We start from the raw sequence: 19,470 nt of genomic DNA on the forward strand, positions 1-19,470 counted from the left end.
TAGGTCTTCTCCTGATTTTGAGTCGATGTTGAGTCATAGATCGTAAGAGATCTTATTCTTTCAGTCCTGAAGATCATGCTTAGGTCTTCTCCTGATGTTGAGTCGATGTTGAGTCATAGATCGTAAGAGATCTTATTCTTTCAGTCCTGAAGATCATGCTTAGGTCTTCTCCTGGTGTCGAGTCGATGTTGAGTCATAGATCGTAAGAGATCTTATTCTTTCAGTCCTGAAGATCATGCTTAGGTCTTCTCCTGGTGTCGAGTCGATGTTGAGTCATAGATCGTAAAAGATCTTATTCTTTCAGTCCTGAAGATCATGCTTAGGTCTTCTCCTGGTGTCGAGTCGATGTTGAGTCATAGATCGTAAAAGATCTTATTCTTTCAGTCCTGAAGATCATGCTTAGGTATTCTCCTGATGTTGAGTCGATGTTGAGTCATAGATCGTAAGAGATCTTATTCTTTCAGTCCTAAAGATCCTACGAGATCCTCTCCTGATGTCGAGTCGATGTTGAGTCATAGATCGTACGAGATCTTTTTCCTTTCGGTCATTGTTTCATACAACCATTCTCTTTGAAAACCCCGTGTCGGCACCGCTACCACGTTATAAGCTATGCCCATCCAAATCCATTGTTCACTGTAAATATATCCACCAGAAAAATAAATTTCTCTTTCCCCAGCAGATATCAAGACAAAAACCAAAAATAAGGATAACACTTACACCATCATTTCAGGACAAATTTCTGGTACTTCGATATTTAATCTTCTTCTACCTCGAATGTTCGAAAGGCTAACGCCAATCTCACGTTCAAGTTTAAGACGATTAAATAGGGGCAGCTGTCATACCCCAAATTTGTCCTACCCCTAATTTATTTCTAACTGGCTTATACTTTTCATTCCATATACATCTTTCCATTAGGGCATTAACACAACTCATGCATCATTAATCAATAAATTTGGCTTAGGATCAAGGATCTTGGAAATTAGGGTTGCTACTTCGCTCAAGCTTGATTTCTATGGTTCTTCTTTGAGTATCAATGTGAAGTTGAGGTTTTGAGATATGGGTGCTGTTGACTCCTTTCTCATCAGACTATGGGGGCCACTTCTTCATCCAAATTCTTCAATTACTTGCACCACAATTTAGAATGTTTGGGCCTTCTGGTGTTATGCTCAAGATCCAGATACATGTTTATGGCTACCAATGGATTTCAGAGCTTGTTGTGGTTACGATGTGGATCATCTCATGTTTTTAGGGTTACACTCATTATTCAAGCTTTGGGTTGTGATTATTAATTGTGTGGCAAGTCATATTATGAGATTTAGACAATGGTCGGAATGGAACATGGAGTTTGCTTAGGGTCGATAAAGCGAGAAACATTTGATGAAACATACCCAAGTGCCTTTGACTCTCATGGTTGGCTATTATTACACTTTTCCGGCTGGGTCATTGATTGGGGGCATGTTGATTCAAGGTTTCCATTCAAGAGAGAATTTAAATTTCAAATGCCCAAATTAGAGGGAATTGTCTCATTAGTTGAAAGAAATTAGTATTGTACTCCATGTCGCATTACAAGAAAAGGATCCAAGTCCTTATAATGATATTTCAAGCCAAGTTGTTACACCTCATTACAATTGCAAAGTCCATTACAAAAGTTCAATCCATGTCACATATTGTGTAAGAAATTCTTTACAAAATTATACAAGAAAAATCAACCTTTTCATCACCTCAATCATCAATCCATCCATCTTTCATATATAAACTCACAATCTAGCACAAATTGCAGACTAGCCTACTCACAGTACATGTTCAAGCTCATCATCCATTACAAAATCCAATCTCATTCACACTATACTAGCTACTGCACTGTACGGAAAGATTGCTGCTAGACTTTTTCTTATACACCCGACTTCGTCATGCTTTCAAGAGTTGCTGCCATGATAATGCTTTTGTCCAAAATCACCATACAGAACCTGCATGAGAGAAAGCCAGTCCAGCCACACACACATAACAAAACCAGAGTCAGCATAACAATTCAAAAAAAAAAAGGAGAAACCAACCTCACAATTCCAAACTTGCTACACATACAACACAGCCACATTCATAACTCAAGCACCATCCAAAATTCGAACAGTCAATACCAAAAATCTCATTACAAAAAGCAGAAAGACAAACATTGCAACAGTACAGTTCAATACCATCCATATTACACCAAACCAGCTCAGTTCAGGATCCTCACCCTATCAAGTCACAATCATGCATAAGATACAAAGGAAAACAATTCAACATATCAGAGTTTAAGTGCAAATCAAGGCAACATGTGAGGCAACACAATCCTGGATCAGACTCATTCATTCAAAAGGATCATCATGCAGTAATCACTTGAGTATAATAATTCCATCCAATGTGTGCACACTGTCGGTTCAAAATCCTTCCAAAATTACACAGTTCATATATAAAAAAAAAACCTCACCATCAACCACATACCTTCTAATTCACGACCGACATACATTCAATTAACATTGACTATAACAGTTCTGAAGTTTTTACTATGCAGATTACAACTAACTCTTTACAAACTTACCATTTCAAAACTAAGACCCTGCCACACATGTCCATATACAGCCCAGTCACCTACAAATAAACAAGAGTTCAAGAAAAAAAACTCATTCAAAATAACCCTGTGCATATCCTATGGCAAGTCAGTCTTCGATTCGTTTGGCTCCAGAAAATTCGGAATAGAATGCTGCAACAAAAAGAAACCGAGTCAAAACATTAATTGAATACAGATCATGCCATGTCCTCAAGGTTGTGCAATTACAAGGAGGTTGATAGAGCTTTGGTTTAATACATCGAAGAGTGAAGTAGTAGTTGATGTACCTGAGAGAAAACAGTGAATAAATCCCAAGCTACTCCAAATTATACCTTGCTATGCCATACCAAATGCTGTGAAACTCAGAAAAAGAAAACATACGGTTCGATTTGAGAATTCCTGCTGCTCATCTCTCATATTAGGAATCTTCTGAGGTTTCACCTCCTGAAAATACGCTTAGAGACAAACGCTTTGGTTCGGTTATTCGGAAACCTCTTGGCAGCAAAAAAAATAATGTCAAAGAACTATGCAGCGGCAGCTCCCAAATGCACACAGTCAGCAGCGATTCCTAAAAGAAAACCAGAATTATAACTCTGCAACATGAGAAATATCGAGCTTACTTTGCCGATTCAAAACAAGAATAGAGACAGCCACAGAATTCAAACAATTACCAATGAGAAAGGCCTGGAATCAGGAACAGAATATGATAAGCAAAGAAGGAAAATCAGCAAAGAAAACCAAATCAAGTCCCACATTCAAGAAATAAAAAAAAACTCATTGCAATCATATTTTAGGTCCCACATTCAAGGATTCATCATCATTACCCAATCATTGCCCATATAAAAAGTCAGCTCCACTCACCTGCAGAAAGACGGAAGAAAAAGCACAAGCTTCATCATCGTTTCGCTTGCAAACGTTGAAAGAAGAAGTGTACAGTTAAAAGTTCAAACACACGCTTCATCCTCACTCTGCCACACCTTCAAACGCCATTCTCCACACAAATTCTCATCCTCAGCTTCTTCCCTCACAATTCACCATCCCCATCGATTCAAACTCCTACCTTCACCACTTCAACATCTTCTCCATCCTTCATTGTCAAGAACGAGCTTCAACAAAAATCGCTTCATGTTCATTCGGATTTACCTGCACAATCGACAAAACCTTCAACGATTCTCCAATTCAACATCTCATCAATAATCTCGAAGTCTAAAGAAGAAGAAAATCAAGGACGGTGATGTAACAAACCTGAAGCTTCATCAGCTTCATCGTCTTCTCAACCATTTGTCAGCAACGATTCATCGTCCTTCACACTTCAATCGGCAGGACCACCATTCTTCATCTCAGAATCATCTTCAACAAACAAGCGCCTCCTTTGATTTGGGTGAGCATCCGATGGTTGAACCTCCGTCGAAACGATTCCAACTGGCGGCTAGACAAACCACCGCCGCGCCATTGACGAAGAGAAAGTCTGAGAGTGAGAACCGAGGCAAGAACGAGAAGAAGTAACGAGCGCGACGTTCCAGGTAGTCGCCGGTGAAAGGTAGTATCGCCGCCGTCGCGTTTGAGAGCAAGGAGCTGCCGGCCGCCGCGCTTTGTTCACGGGAGAGAAAGGTACGAAGAGGGAACGTGAGTTTGCGAAGGCCAAAGGTAACAATTCCTAACCCTAGATCTCTTTCTCTTTTTGTCATTCGTTTTTAATTGTTTTTCATTGTTTTTTTGTTAATTGTTTTTACTGAACAAAAATAGGGATCAAACAACCATATTCTTTGGGTCATCCTTGATACTAACACCTCCCATAAGCCTAACGCACCACCATCTTCTTTTACAAACAAAAATCTGATAACAAAAAAAACCTTGGGCCTTGACCTGAGCGGGCCACACGCCCCAATTACTCTTCTCACCACATGTTTTCAGCCTTCACCCCCTTGTTCCCTTTTATTTTTTTTCATTAACAATTTAGATGTTAATTAGTTTTTTGTTATTTCTTCTAGTAATAAAAATGACCTTTTTCTTAGACTTTAATTGAATTTTTGTCATATAAAAATCAATATAAAAAATAATAGTACTTTTAATTCACCGGTATGCTATATTTTGACTTGTTCGATTTCACGCTTTTATGCTATTTTCACTACTCCACTTTTTGCTTTATTTTTCATGTTCCGTTACTCCTAACCTTAGGTAGAAACCATGACAATAATAAGTAGAATTCCTCATTCATATTAGGCTAGTTTTCTTAGGCTAGTTCTTTTTCTTTTCAACTTTAATCCACTCTAAAAATACTTGAATAAATCTCCCATTAAAAAAAATACCAAGAAAACGCATAAAAATGACTAATAAATACTTTGACTAATAAAAAGGGAATGGAAGCTTGTAACTTCCCTTGCTTAAGGGATGTACGAGTGCTTGGGGCTCCCTTGCTTAAGGGTTCCATTCAGGCGTAAGTTCCCAACCTCTAAAAAACACAAACCAAAGAGTAACTCGAGTTTTCCTTGCTTAAGGGATTTCCTCGAAACACTCAAACTCTCTCTCTCTTCTCTCGCTTTCTTAAGGGCACCGTTATTTCCGCTCCATTGCATCCTAGGCTGTCCCCTTGTGCAAGAGCGCGAACGTTAACGCCGCCCAACTAAAAAACACAAAAACAAACAAAACTATGGAGCCGAACTACGGCGCTCTGATTCCTGAAAAGGATACGTAGGCATCAAGTCGCGGGGCTTGAACGAGCACACTTGTAAATATTTCCTTTCTTTTCCCCGTATTTCTTTTTGCATGCATTCACATATAGACATAGACATAGTACACACCCTTTAGATAGAAACAAACATAGGTGGATACCATCGAGTACGATGGGCGCGAGGGGTGCTAACACCTTCCCCTCGCGTAACCGACTCCCGTACCTTGATTCTCTGGTCGCAAGACCTTGTTCTTACCCTTTGTTAGGTTTTCTGATATTCCTTTCCCTTATGGGATAAATATATTGGTGGCGACTCTGTTCATTTTTCGCGAGCGTGCGACACATGTCATTCATACTTTGTTGTACCAACATCTCTTGCTGCCGAAATGATAGAGCTCATTCAGTCATCACTACATATTTCAGCTTTTAAGTTAACTAATGACTAATAATGAATAAAATAGTCGATTGGATTTGTAATTTTGATGAAGTTTGTGATTGTATTGACTTATACTCATAAAATAACATAAATAATAAATGTTTAATTAATATTAAATTTTATTATAATAAAGTTAATAAGAATAAAATTGAGATAAAAGTAAAAAGCTATAAACTTCAAACTATAAACTACTAAAATTAGTATATACAAATTATAAGTCAAGCAAAATAAACTATTAGCTCTTGAAAAAATAATATTACTCAATATACCAAATGCCTTAATTTCAATTTATAAAAAGCATTTGAAAATTTCCCTTTTGTTATATAAGTGTGACTTGTGATCAAAATCTTAAAATATAATACAGAATTTCTTTACTGACTCTTACCTTTTTGTCACCCGCGACGAAATTTTTAAAATGCTCCTATATTTTAGAGATTCATCTCTGAAATCAGTTTTTTTTGAAAAAAAAAAGTTGATTTCGAAAGTGCACTTCCGAAACACCAAAAAAAAGATATTTTCGGAGATGTATTTTCGAAAACACAAAAAAAAAGTGTTTTCGGAGATGTATTTCCGAAATCAACTTTTTTTTTAGAGATGGATGCCTTCGGAGATGCATATCCAAAATATTCTAATTTTTGGTCTTGGAATATTTCGGATATGCATTTCCAAAAAAATTCAATAATTATTAAAAATTAAAATCAAGGTGAATCAATAAAATTAATAGTATAATTAATTAAATTAATTAAAATATATTATAAAATATATATCATTATAATCAAGATATAATAATAATAATAATATTAATCTAATAAATATTTAAATTAATATTTTATTTTTATATAAAAAAATTAATAATAATAATAATAATAAAGATATTTATTTTCTATTTTTTATGATACATAAAAATAATTATTTTATAAACTAATTTTCAAAAAACAATTTTATAGTTATAAAAAATCATTTTATAAACAAAATTTCCTAAAATATTTTAAAGTTAAATGTTATTTTACTAACTTATATAAATTAAAAACATTCTAATTTCATAAGTAAATTTTGAATTATATAAAATTAAATATATAATTTATTTATTCATTAAATAAAATTAAGACAAAATTTTCTTTTAATTTTTTTAAACTAAATGAAAAATGATTTTTTATCATAATTAATTATTAAAATAATTTTTATATTTTTGATTTTTATTTATTATTTTGAAAATATGAATAAAATAATAAATAATTTTATTCTTATTTGATCTCTTTTAATTTTAAAGTTTTGCTGAATAATTATTAATGTATTTATTTTTTATATAATCATAAATAATTATTGTGTATTAGTTATTGTTTTAGTAATTATTAATATGAAAGTTATTTATTAATTTTAATTAAAATTAGAATAGAAATATCAACCATATATTTATTATTGTTATTATTTATAACTTATAAATTATATCAATTTTATAATATATGAATTAATTAATATTTTAAAAAAAATTAATTTTTGAGATATTTTCAGATATAATATCATAACAAGAAAATGAGATATACGAGATAAAATTGTTATTAACGTCAAAAGATATTGAAGCTTGAATAGCATAAAATAAGACTCAATAATTTTACGAGTCCTTTTCATTGCAAGGTCTATTGTCTTTCTTGAGCAAGTGTACATAATTACACCAATGTAGGTTACGTCAAACAGAGGCAACTGATTCAGTCAATTTTTTCTAATCTTTTTAATCATTTCTTAGCTGTTACTTCTCCTTTAATTAATTACTTAATGGTTTCAGAATTGACATTAGACACAGACATCTGCCAATAGAGAAAGAGCCTATGATAAAGTTTCTTTTACTTGTAACCACAAAAGTTTCAACTTATAATTTCTAGGTCTAGTCTGGATTTTTTGAAAAAGCATGGTCAAGTTTGGATTAACTCAAGGAATGTACAGTATCTACTCATGAACAAGTCAATGATCGAAAAAGTATGATACATACACAAGCTAATTAAAATATCTTAGGGATAAGTTAATTAAAATCTAAGATTAAAATTTTAACATTATTGGCTACGAAAGACTTGGTGTTCTGTAATTTGGAACAGAAAATTGTGGCCCCTAAACTTCTATTGGACTATAATTTTGGTTGAGTTAGAAGAAAGTTTCACCACAAATAATAGAAGCCATGAAATAAGGAACCCGTGCGATCTTTGTTTTGTTGTTCTTTATCACTGCAAACTTAGCTATCTCTATAGTCACACTCTTATCTGCTTATCGCTCCATTTTATTGTTTTCTAGTTTTGGATTAACTCTCTTTCACAAAATGTTCAAAATAAAACTATGGAGTAAATTATAACTCATGAACGCCAGCAGCCACCACAGCATATCAATGATTATGACTAGGATTTGGATAGCTACTGTGATATTTATCTCTTTATATATAAAACATATATAGGATAAACGATGTAATTTGTATTTTTAAAATATCTTCTTTCTTTTGGTTTTTGACAAAAGGTAAGCAACAATAGTTTTAAAAATATAAATATATTGTTGATGAGAATCGAACTCATGGTCATTTCAATTATATCTTCTATTAATGTGAAATCGAAGAGTAAAATAAAGAGTTTTCATGACGTCTTGTGTTATCTTGTTAGTGTTGCAAGGTTACATCCCTTTGTGTCTGAAATGAAATAGGGTTATTTGTAGCAGTGTGATCATTGAATTTTGATGCCAAAGAAAAATAATACCAAAAGATATGCAATGAAATATGGCTATTTGGATTGTGATTGGGAAGGTGATCAAAAAGACATGAAAAGTATTAAACGCTATATGTTCAAGATTAATGGAGCATCAATCTAATGGAATTCAAAGAAGCAACTAATAGTTTAATGTCATAAGGTGAAACAGAATTTATGGCAGCTTCATTTGTAGATATTGCTTGAAGAATAGAAGATTTTTGAAGGACGGAAGATAAAACAGATGGTTGACAGTATTTATCTAGCAAAACATCCAATCAGTCATGAAGCAACAAGCACATTGAGAGGCGATTCTAATTTTTTTATGAGATTAAGTGAACAATGATATAATGGAGCTTGAATTTTGTGAAACTGAAATGCAATTGTTTGATATGTTGGCAAAACCATTGAGAAAAAAGCAAGACTTGATGACTTAAAGAAACTTATTTGAATAGAGATTTTCAAACATGAATTAGGTGGTGTGGTGTGTTGTGTTGTAATTTTGTTTTGAAAGTTTATACTAATTATGTGTTGAGTTATAACTTTGCTTTGAAAATTTATAACTAATGTTGAGTTATAACTTTAATTTGATCTAAAAGATTATAACTAAATATTTAAATATTTGTTAGGTTGTAATTTTGGTTTGTAAATTTATAACTAACTGTGTATTGGGTTGTAACTTTAGTTTGAAAGTTTATAACTAATTATGTGTTATAAGTTAGCTAGTGAAATTTGTTCTATTAATAGATGGTTAGTTAGTGTATTTAGTTTGAAATTTTGTTTGGTCATAATTAAGATGTCTCACAAAATATTAAAATAAACTGAATTAAGTATAAGGATTACGGACAGAGTCGGCCCTGTGCAGGTGCAACAAGACCTATTGCACAGGCCCCCCAAATCCTAAGGGCCTTTTAATTTTTCGTTGGGGGTTGTTGCTATTTATTTAGTATGTCCTAAGGGCCTTTTAATTTTTCGTTGGGGGTTGTTACTATTTATTTAGTATGTGGAAATTAAACTGATTTAAAAGATTAGAAGATCAGCCTCATAATATACTATATGCTCGATATACTATATACTCAGCATTGAATATTGAATGTACTATACGCTGCTATTTAATAAGCATATGCTATATATTTGATATGGGAATTTATAATTCTATTATACTAGTATATGTTTATATTTAACAATTAAAATAAAACTTTTGAAATATAACAAATCAAAGTATTCATAATATTTATTTTCTACAAGATTTATTAATCAATTGAACAACAAGTTTTACAGCATAGGATCCTATATTTTGGAAAGTGTAATTATTTTTTAATATTAATAGATAAAAAAATGTTATATAAAAACTCAATAAATAAATAAAAAACTATGATGAAAACCTAATAAATAAATAAATGAAAAATGATTAAAAATTAAAATAATTACAATTAAATTTATTTTCAATTAATATATAATTATATTTTTTATATGTTATTTTGAATATATATATATAGGGTCGGCCCTGGGCCTGGGCAAGCAGGCCCACAGTCCAGGGCCTCAAAAAAAGAGGGGCCTCAAATTTTTTTTGGAGTGGGCTTTAGGAATTGTAATGTAAAATGATTATATATATTTTATTATGAAACCCTGTAATGTGTGTTGTTTACGGCGCAGCGGTTAAGGAATTGTGCAGCTAAGTTGACGACGCAGGTTTGAGCTTTGTTGCTGCATTTTATGATTTTAATTGTTTATTGTTTATTTGCATATTAAAACTACTTGAATGGCGTTGTACCTGAGAAAAGCACCCGCTTGAACTGAAGAATCATATATAGTCTTAAACTACTTTTTACTATATAGTATTAAACTTTTTGATTTTATTTCTTTTATATACATTTTTGATACTTTTTTAATTGAATATTCAAAAGTTTACTATATAATTAAATTATAAAAAATACTATGATATAATTAATAATGGTTTGATTTTGTTTATAAAAATATATATTTGTTAAATTTTATTTTAAATTATATTTAAATTTTTTGGATAGTAGTGTTATTTTTAATTAATTCTCATAAATATATGGATAATATATTAAATTAATAAGTTTAAAATATCTTAATTTAAGTTAGTCTAACCTAACGCAATATTTATAAGATTTTATAAATTTTTAATTAATTCAACTCTTTTCATACTACAACAATTGCAATAAGTTTTGACGGTTTATCAAAGTGTTACAAAACAACTAAAAAAAATTATTTTTTATGTAATTATTACTTACAACTTCCACTCTTATAATATCGAGAAAAGATGAAAATGGTAAACAAACTTAATTCAAACGACGTTTTTTTAATAAAAAGATACATTATTAAATTTATTTTATAATAATATATTAAAAAAATTAATAATATTAGTATTATTTATAACTAAATCTTTTGGTTAATTTTTTATTTTTTTTAAGGGTCCATTTTTTATATTTGCCCAGGGCCTCTAGAAATTCAGGACCGGCCTTATATATATATATATATATATATATATATATATATATATATATATATATATATATATATATATATATATATATATATATATATATATATGATCAAATGACGCAAAGGTGTCAAAGTTTAATTTGACACTAAAATCTTAAACGTTAAAAGAATTGATCAAATGGTGATACTAATGGTCTGTTTGGTTGAGAGAAGAAGTTGTGAAGAGAGAAATAGGTGAGAAAGAGTGTGGAAAGAGAGAAGTATGAGAGAAGTAGAGTAGATTTGATATATTGATTGGTAGAAGAGAAAGAAGTGAGAAATAGAAGAGAAAGAGATGTGTTTAATTTGTAAAATGGCAAAAATATCCTTCATATAATTATGTTATTTAAATGTGATTTTTATTTTAATTTTGTTAATATAATTTTAAATGATTAAAGAAAATAAACTATTTGAATATATATATATATATATATATATATATATATATATATATATATATTTGATATTATTAAATAATAATTTTAATATAAATAAATTTAATATTTAAATTTGCAATTTAACTCAGTTAAACTATTTTGTATTTTAATATTTATAAAATATTACATTGCATTAGTTGTTATTATTAAATTATAATAATAAAAAAATTGCAATTAGATAAATATACAGCTAGCCTATATAATTGGAAAAAAAAATCAATGTCCAGTTTCGGTGCACACCATAAATTTTTTTAATTTTCCTGCATTAATTGAAAGGATATAATGGGAAATTCCAATATCTATACTCCTTTCTTCTCATTTTGGAGAGAACTTGAAAAGGGGTGGGACCCACGGGATCTTATTCTCTCTGCACTCATTATGTGTTGTTCCAAACAGAAGAAATGCCTCATCTCTCCCCTACTTCTCTCTTCCCTATTTCTTTCGCTTCAATTTCTCTTATTCCAAACGGACCCTAAATGAAATAAAATAATATATAGCATATTTTTCTCCTAAAAATAGGCCATTTAGTATCACCGTTAGATCAATTCTTTTAACAGTTGACCATGGTGTCATTTGATCTCATCCCATATATATATATATATATTAAAATTTTAGGGCCCATTTTTAAAATTATAACGGGGCCTCGAAGTTGATTGGGCCGACTTTGATTACGGAGTATATTATAATAACAAATAAATAGTATAAAGAATATTGATAATTTAGTTCGCTGCAACGTCATTTATTTTTGGAGGACTTTAGCTAAAAGAAAAGAAATTTCTCTAATCCAAATAATCAATAGTACACAATAGTCTCATCTAAATTCTTTTAGTTCAATATTATTTTTTTAATATTATTTGTGAATTTTAACTCAAACCACCTCTAAATTTGAGATGTCGTTATTTTCACTCAAACACTTTTCTCAAATGTTTACAAGAATTAATTATTTGTGAAATGATTAAAATCACAATTATATACCAAATATTCTATCTTTATATAATATGTAGGACTCAATAAGATAGAATATTACACAAGAAACAAAATAAAAAGACCGAAGATAAATCTATTACGACACACTTAATATGTTTCTTTAAAATATTAAACCTTCAGATACAGGGGCGGATGCACTTGAAGCAGATTGGGGGCTCAAGCCCCCACAAGAAAACCAAAATTTTCTTTATATTAATGTTATATTTTGTTCTATTTTGTTTTTTTGTCCCCATCTATTTACTAGTCACATCAAAGTATACTTATTCCACTCACCACACACCTTCATATTAATTTCATTTTATCTTTTTAACTCTTCCTTATTCCAATTTAATTTTTCTATCAAATCAAATCTTAACTTTATTCTCTTTGACTCTAAGTCATACTTTCCTTCCAACTTTAGTATCAACAAGCATTTATTTGATCTCTTCTTCTTGTTATTGCTTCTCTACTATTTAAAATTTAAATTTTTTTATTTAATATTAATTATTTTGTGTCTACTTGTAGATTCACTCAACTATTATTTATTTACTTTTATTTTGTATTTTATAAATTTCATAAATTGTATAGTTGAAATATAGACTATTTTTTTAAACCACCACCAAAGAAAAATTCTGGATCCGCCACTGTTCAGATAAGAGGAACCTTCTCTTTAAATAGAAAAAGTTATCCACTAAAAAAACATATAAGGGTTTAACTAAAAACCAACTGAATTTAAAAAATAATAAATTAAATATTTTTAATAAAATAAAATCCAAGTCTTTTAATTGAATCATATCCAATAAATTTCTTCTTCATATAGATTTATAATTTAATAAAATTTCTTTCAATATGATTTGGATTACTTTAATCAAATCCAATCTTTGTAAATTTCTAGTAGAACTAAAATAGAAACAAATCTTGTCTAAATATTGAAGCAATAAAATAGCACGCGCTAAAATCAAACTTAATAAGAATATCTCACAACATGTCAATATATATACTATTTAATGAGGAGTGCTAGCAACATTTTCTTTTCAACCCTCTCTCTAATACTCACTTTTTAATTGGTTGAAACATGTGTGGGTCCCTCACTTTGAAAATACATCTCACATAAAGTGGTAGGACCCACACATTTTTTACCAATAAAAAAGTGAGTGTTGAAGAGAGTGTTGAAAAGAGAGTGCTGCTAGCATTTCTCATTAAATATTAGTATCTAAAAACATTAGCCAATCAATTGTAATTTGATAAAAATTTGTTTTGAGATACAAGAAACTGTTTTTTTTCTTTCTTATGTTTTCAACAACAAATTGTTACTAACATTGATCAACTAAAATATGAATATTGCATAACATTCTCGTAATAAATCATGAATTATTTTAGTTATATTTGAGAGTTTGGAGGAAAGTGGAAAATGTTTCGTAAATAAATTTTTAAGAAATATAGAAAAATAGTTGATATTTAAAAAAAAAAAAAATTTTGTATAGAATGATTTGAGAGTGTATATTATTACTATATTTTTAATTTTTTGAATACTATAATAAGATAAAAGATATTTTAAAAATTCATGTAAGTCATCTAAAACACTATTTCAATATAAATTTTGAGGGTTTTTTGTGTTATGAATAAAAGCAAACCTTCTAAAATTCTCCCAACCAAAATTATTCTATTCTTTTCACTCAATCCTTTTATTTTTTCAAAATCCTCCCCTCCCTTCTCCCCCCAAACTCTCAAACATAACCTTAAAGTAAAGAAAATTTTAAAAAGTTTAACACATGAGCCAAATTTAAAAATCTTCACGATTCAATGATATTTTCAATAACCATCAACTTTAGGGTCATGGGTTATGATAATGAAATGTTCATTAAAGGGCAAACTAAGAATCGAATATGCACATATGTAGATTTTTTTTTTACCATGTCATACTATTGAAAATAATCCACTAATATACCACACTTTAAAAAAAAAATATCAAAAATGCCACTTTTCCTTCTTAGGATGAACCAATGCTTAAAAGGTTTGAAAATTTGCAGAAAATTTGTTAAATCGGTTAAACAACATACATGACTTAATAAATGAAGTCTGAAATTTATACTTATTAAGTCAGGTATCCTGTTTTATAAATTTAACAGGTTTTCTGCAAATAAGTGCAGAACCTGAAATTTACACTTGTTGAGTCATGTATCCTACCTAACCGACTTAAAAAGTGTTATGCAATTTTTCAAGCATTCGACCAATACTTTTAGTATTGGTTCATCCAATAAACGAACCTACAAAAAAAAAATGGTATTTTAAAAGTTTATTTTTAAAGTATAGCATTCTGATGTATTATTTTCAATAATGCAGTATATTGGTACAAAAATTCACATGATATGTATATACCAAAAGGCAACTCAACACTATACAAAACCCTCAATATATTTTCTGTCACATATTATATACTAACAACATCCCGGTTGATTTGGAAGTATACTTATGGACACTTATTTGGAAAAGCAAAAATATAAATATCTATGTATTAGTAAATATGGGGGTGTGAAAACTATTTCTAATTTATTTATAACTTCTGACCACAAGCCCAAACCAACCACTTGTTAAACAAGATATTTTATTATGCCACCCTTCACTTAAATTTGACACTCGTATATCTATAACTATATATAAAGGGGATATAAACTTTTGGTCTGACCTATTTTTTTTCCCTTATTTACCCTTTAAACATTAACTGTTATTCTCTCAAACGTGTACATAAAGCAGTTTTAATCCAATTGACACATTAAGCCCGTACCTTCTTATCAATACACACTAACAACAATAGACAATGAAATTAAACAAATATTTCTCTTCGCCTTTGCCATTGTCATCTATCAATCATTGAACTGGGTAAACATTGCCTATTTATTTCTTCCTTTTTTCCTTCCTCTCATTTTCATGGCTGTCTAACATCTTTTTTATTTTCTCTTTTACTTTCAGATATATTCAAATTAAAAACACACTCAAAGTCTCCTATGCTTCTTCTGCATTCAGTTTGCTTTTATTTGTTTTGAAAATTGATCATTTTTATTTGGATTATTTTGAATTTGGTTAAGTTTTATACTTTTAATTTTTCTATTCCAAACTGCCTTTTTTTTCTCCATGAAGTGGTACCTGTATATATAATGAAATCATAGGAGATTTTTTTTTAAGTTTTGTTTTCCTTTGTAAGTATGTCATTGAATATTTATTTTTATTGGATCTGGTTTGCTTTGATATCTTTTACTGCAGAACTACTATGAGAAACATTCAAGCAAATCACTTGTAAAGCCAAAAAAACCATCACAATATTCATCGCAAGAAACTTCCTGTGACAACGTATACATCTATCTCGCCTATTATTATATGTCATACTCTTACACAGATTAAAAAATACAATGGAACCAACAAAAGAAACTGTCCTTATTTTTTCTATTTTCAAATATAATTTCAGTTATGCCAATAGAATGGTTATTTTTTGTTGATATATATGAAATTTGATTGTCAATTGTTTTCTTTATCAGTAGCCAATTATGTTTATTTGCTAATAAAGAACTAATTTCTTCATTTATTTATAAGACCATTATTTATAGACAACTTCCATAATAATAAACTAATTCTATCTTTGTCTTATCTATAATCTATATTTATGATCTATAACTATGTATAAAGGAAAAACATTGTTTTAGTGTAACCTATATTTATTTTAAATCTACCCTTCTTAGTTTTAAAATTAAAAATTAATAATATAGTTTTAAAATAAAAACTGCCATACAAGAACACATCTTATGAATTTTTTACAGTTTCTTTATTATTATTTTTGTAGCAAGGAATATAGGACAAGGAATATAGGAGGTTATTATTTTACCTCTAAATATGTCACTATTTAAAAATAAATAAAAAATTGTGTAACTGCAATAGTGAAATAGAATGTAGTAAAATGGTTTTTAGAAAACAAAAATTGGAACATGGACATGATTTAGAGTATGGAAAACATTTGGTTACCATATTTTAAAATCGAGAAAAAAAATGCTAAACTATCCGTATCATCTCTTTTACTTTTTCTAATTCACTCTCAACATAAGTATAACCTTTGTTTGCCTCTACTTTAAGTATGAGAAATTGAATTTTTTTTTCTTCTTTTGTTAAATTTAGTAAAACAGAGAGAAACCTTTTGTACTCCTATGTACTCTCTCCGTTCCACAATGAGTGATTCAGTCCACCATTTTACACAGATTAGGAAAAGTTGTTAAAAATAAGAAAGAGAATAATATGTTTACTATAATACCCTTATTATATATTGGGAATGATGAAAAATTTAATAATTAGAGGGTAGAATTGAAAAAAGTTTATTGAAAATTGAAATAGATCATTTATTTTAGAACATCATTTTATTCTAAATTAATCACTCATTCTGAGACGGAGGGAGTATGAGTTAAAATTGACAAGTTAATGGGTTACCACGATACTTCCATTTCCTCCGTGTCATTATTAATTATTACATTCATTTATTTATTGAATTATTGAAAATTCATACTTAATTATTACATTTATTTATATATTTTTCAAAAATTCATAATTATTACTATTTCTAATTTAATATGACAATTATTCTGAGATATATTTTTCTACTATGTATAGTCTTACGATCAATATCTTTCCTTTTTTTTATTTAATTAAATTTAAAATATTTTTTTCATCACGAGTATTTTTTATTTAATTAAATTTAAAATAGTTTTATTAGTAAAAATATTAATTATTACATTGTAGTCAAAATTATCACCTATCATAAATTTTATATTTTATTTTTTTTGTTATATTATTTTGAGAGAGAAACAGAAAAGGGAAGGGAGGGCAGGGATGACAATTTGATCCATCTCAAGTAGAAATATAAACAAGTATTTCCACGGAGGGTTTGTTTGTTCGCTTTTTTATTGCGCGCACATGTCAAAATATAAACAAGTATTTTTCTGAATGTTCTTAAGTCCGTTTTTTTAGCCCGCACCTACAAGAAATTAAAAAAAATACACACACACTTTCTCTCTCAATCACCAATAGTGTCAAGCACTCAATCAAGTCTAAATCATTCAACTTTCCTTGGTAAACGCATGTTTTGTAGGTAAGAGATCGTAAAATAGACAATGTTTTATTGAGAATTTGGTTTTCGTCTAGATCCCTTTAGTTTTAATCCATGACGTCAAGTTTCCATTAAAAAAATTATGTGGCAAACGTTTCTGCAAAACATATAAACAGGTAGAAGTAGAGGGAGAGATAGGAAGAGGAAAGGGAAAAGGAGAGGTAGAGGGAGATGGAAGGGAGAGGAGAGGGGGGGAGAGAGAGAGAGAGAGAGAGAGAGAGAGAGAGAGAGAGAGAGAGAGAGAGAGAGAGAGAGAGAGAGAGAGAGAGAGAGAGAGAGAGAGAGAGAGAGAGAGAGAGAGAGAGAGAAATGGGAGGGAGATTGATGGAGAGAGATAAAGATGGTGAGGGAGAGGGGGAGGGAGAGAGGGGCGGAAGAGGGAGGGAGTGAGAGGGAGAGAGAGCGGAGGAAGACTTTTTTAATATATTTTTTTTAGATTTGTGAAATTGGACTCAAGAACAATTTTCTTAGTATTGATTACTCTGGTTTTGGTATTAAGTTATGAAAACATATTTAAAGTGAATATTTTAGCATCTTACTTTGTTTTTAAATATTGTGTTTAAATAATATTCTTCTTAAGAAGACTTATATGAAAAACATCATAAAAGATATGCTCTCTCAATAGAATTCTATTAGTTTAATATCAATGAATAATATAATTACTTTATATAAGATATTCATTAAAATACTTTTAAAACATACAAGAGTGAGGGGAAAGGAGAGAGAGAGATAGATAGAGAGAGAGAGAGAGAGAGAGAGAGAGAGAGAGAGAGAGATGCGAGAGAAAGGAGAGGGAGGGGGAGTGAGAAGGAGAGAGAGATTGGGAGGGAGAGAGAGGCAGAGGAAGAGGGAGTGGGAGGTAGAGAGAGGGGAGGGAGAATTTATTTAAAATTTAATTTTTTAGAATTTTTAAATTGGTCTCAAAAACAATTTTTAGTGTTGATTACTCGGGCTTAGGTAATAAATTTTGAAAACATATTTAAATTCAATATTTTGGCATCTTACTTTGTTTTTAAATAATTGTATTTAAATAGTACTCTTTTTAAGGGGATGTATGTAAAAATCATTATAAAAGAAGACGTGTTCTCTCAATAGAAATTCTATTAGTTTAATATCAAATAATAATAAAATTATTATATATAGGAAATTCACTAAAATACTTTTAAAACATAAATTTATCATCTTAATTTTAGTTATGCTAACTGCGTTTAAAAAAATATTATTTTTAAGACGACGTACAATAAAAACCACCTAAAAAGATATACACACATTTATTTTTTTCCTGATGTGCGTATTAAAAAAGCGGACAAAAAGAGCGAACGAAAAATTCAATCGTACAGTTGAAAAATTATGTATGAATGGAAAAATCCGATAACGTATTTTTAAAGTTTGATATGCATTTTTACAGATTTTTTTGAATAATAAATTTAACATACTAGATTTTTTATAAATACGATATTTTTGGTAATTTTCTTGATTTTTTGAAAACTCAATAGTTCATATTTAATATGAAAAAGAAATTTAATACTATCGGATTTTTTAAATAGTGTTGTAGTTTATCGGATTTTTTAAAAAGTGTTGTAGTATACAAGATTTTTCAAAAAGTGTTGTAATTTATTGGATTTTGCGAAAAAATTCAATAGCATTACACAATTTTTTTTGTCAAATTTAAATCACCGAAAATTTTCAAAAATCCGAAAAACTATCTGATTTTTACCAGAATTTTTGATAATTTCTAATATTTCTTTGAAAAATCCAACAAACGCTAAAAAAAAATTTGATATCTACAATATAAGAAAGTTAACTGCTCTGGAAATACCAAAAATGCCCTTTTTTCAAATCCTCTTCATTTAGACTGTCCACGTGGACACTCTCTTTGCATCAACTTTTTTCTCTTTCCAATTTCATTTCTCTTTTTCCCTAGCTTTCTCCTTCTCTTTTATCTGCAAAATCTTATTAAACTTTTCATCTCACTCTTATCTTTCTTCATCTCTCTTTC

General features: G+C 29.5%; 1 long non-coding RNA gene across 4 annotated transcripts; it reads right to left on the reverse strand.

Moving 5' to 3' along the window:
* Positions 1-1,402: 1,402 nt before the first annotated feature.
* LOC131610574 (uncharacterized) lies at positions 1,403-4,275 on the reverse strand. 4 transcript variants are annotated; one of them, XR_009286531.1, is made up of 5 exons: positions 3,833-4,270; positions 3,449-3,730; positions 2,875-3,155; positions 2,579-2,740; positions 1,403-1,967 (listed from the first exon to the last, which is right to left on the reverse strand). It is a non-coding gene; the product is annotated as an uncharacterized LOC131610574 (long non-coding RNA). The 4 variants fall into 4 exon arrangements; XR_009286532.1 differs by having other exon boundaries at positions 1,403-2,740; positions 2,875-3,271; positions 3,833-4,275; XR_009286533.1 differs by having other exon boundaries at positions 1,403-2,740; positions 2,875-3,180; positions 3,833-4,271.
* Between the last annotated feature and the right edge of the window lie 15,195 nt (positions 4,276-19,470).

The sequence above is a fragment of the Vicia villosa genome, linkage group LG6 (assembly GCF_029867415.1).
Source record: "Vicia villosa cultivar HV-30 ecotype Madison, WI linkage group LG6, Vvil1.0, whole genome shotgun sequence".
Taxonomy (NCBI): domain Eukaryota; kingdom Viridiplantae; phylum Streptophyta; class Magnoliopsida; order Fabales; family Fabaceae; genus Vicia; species Vicia villosa.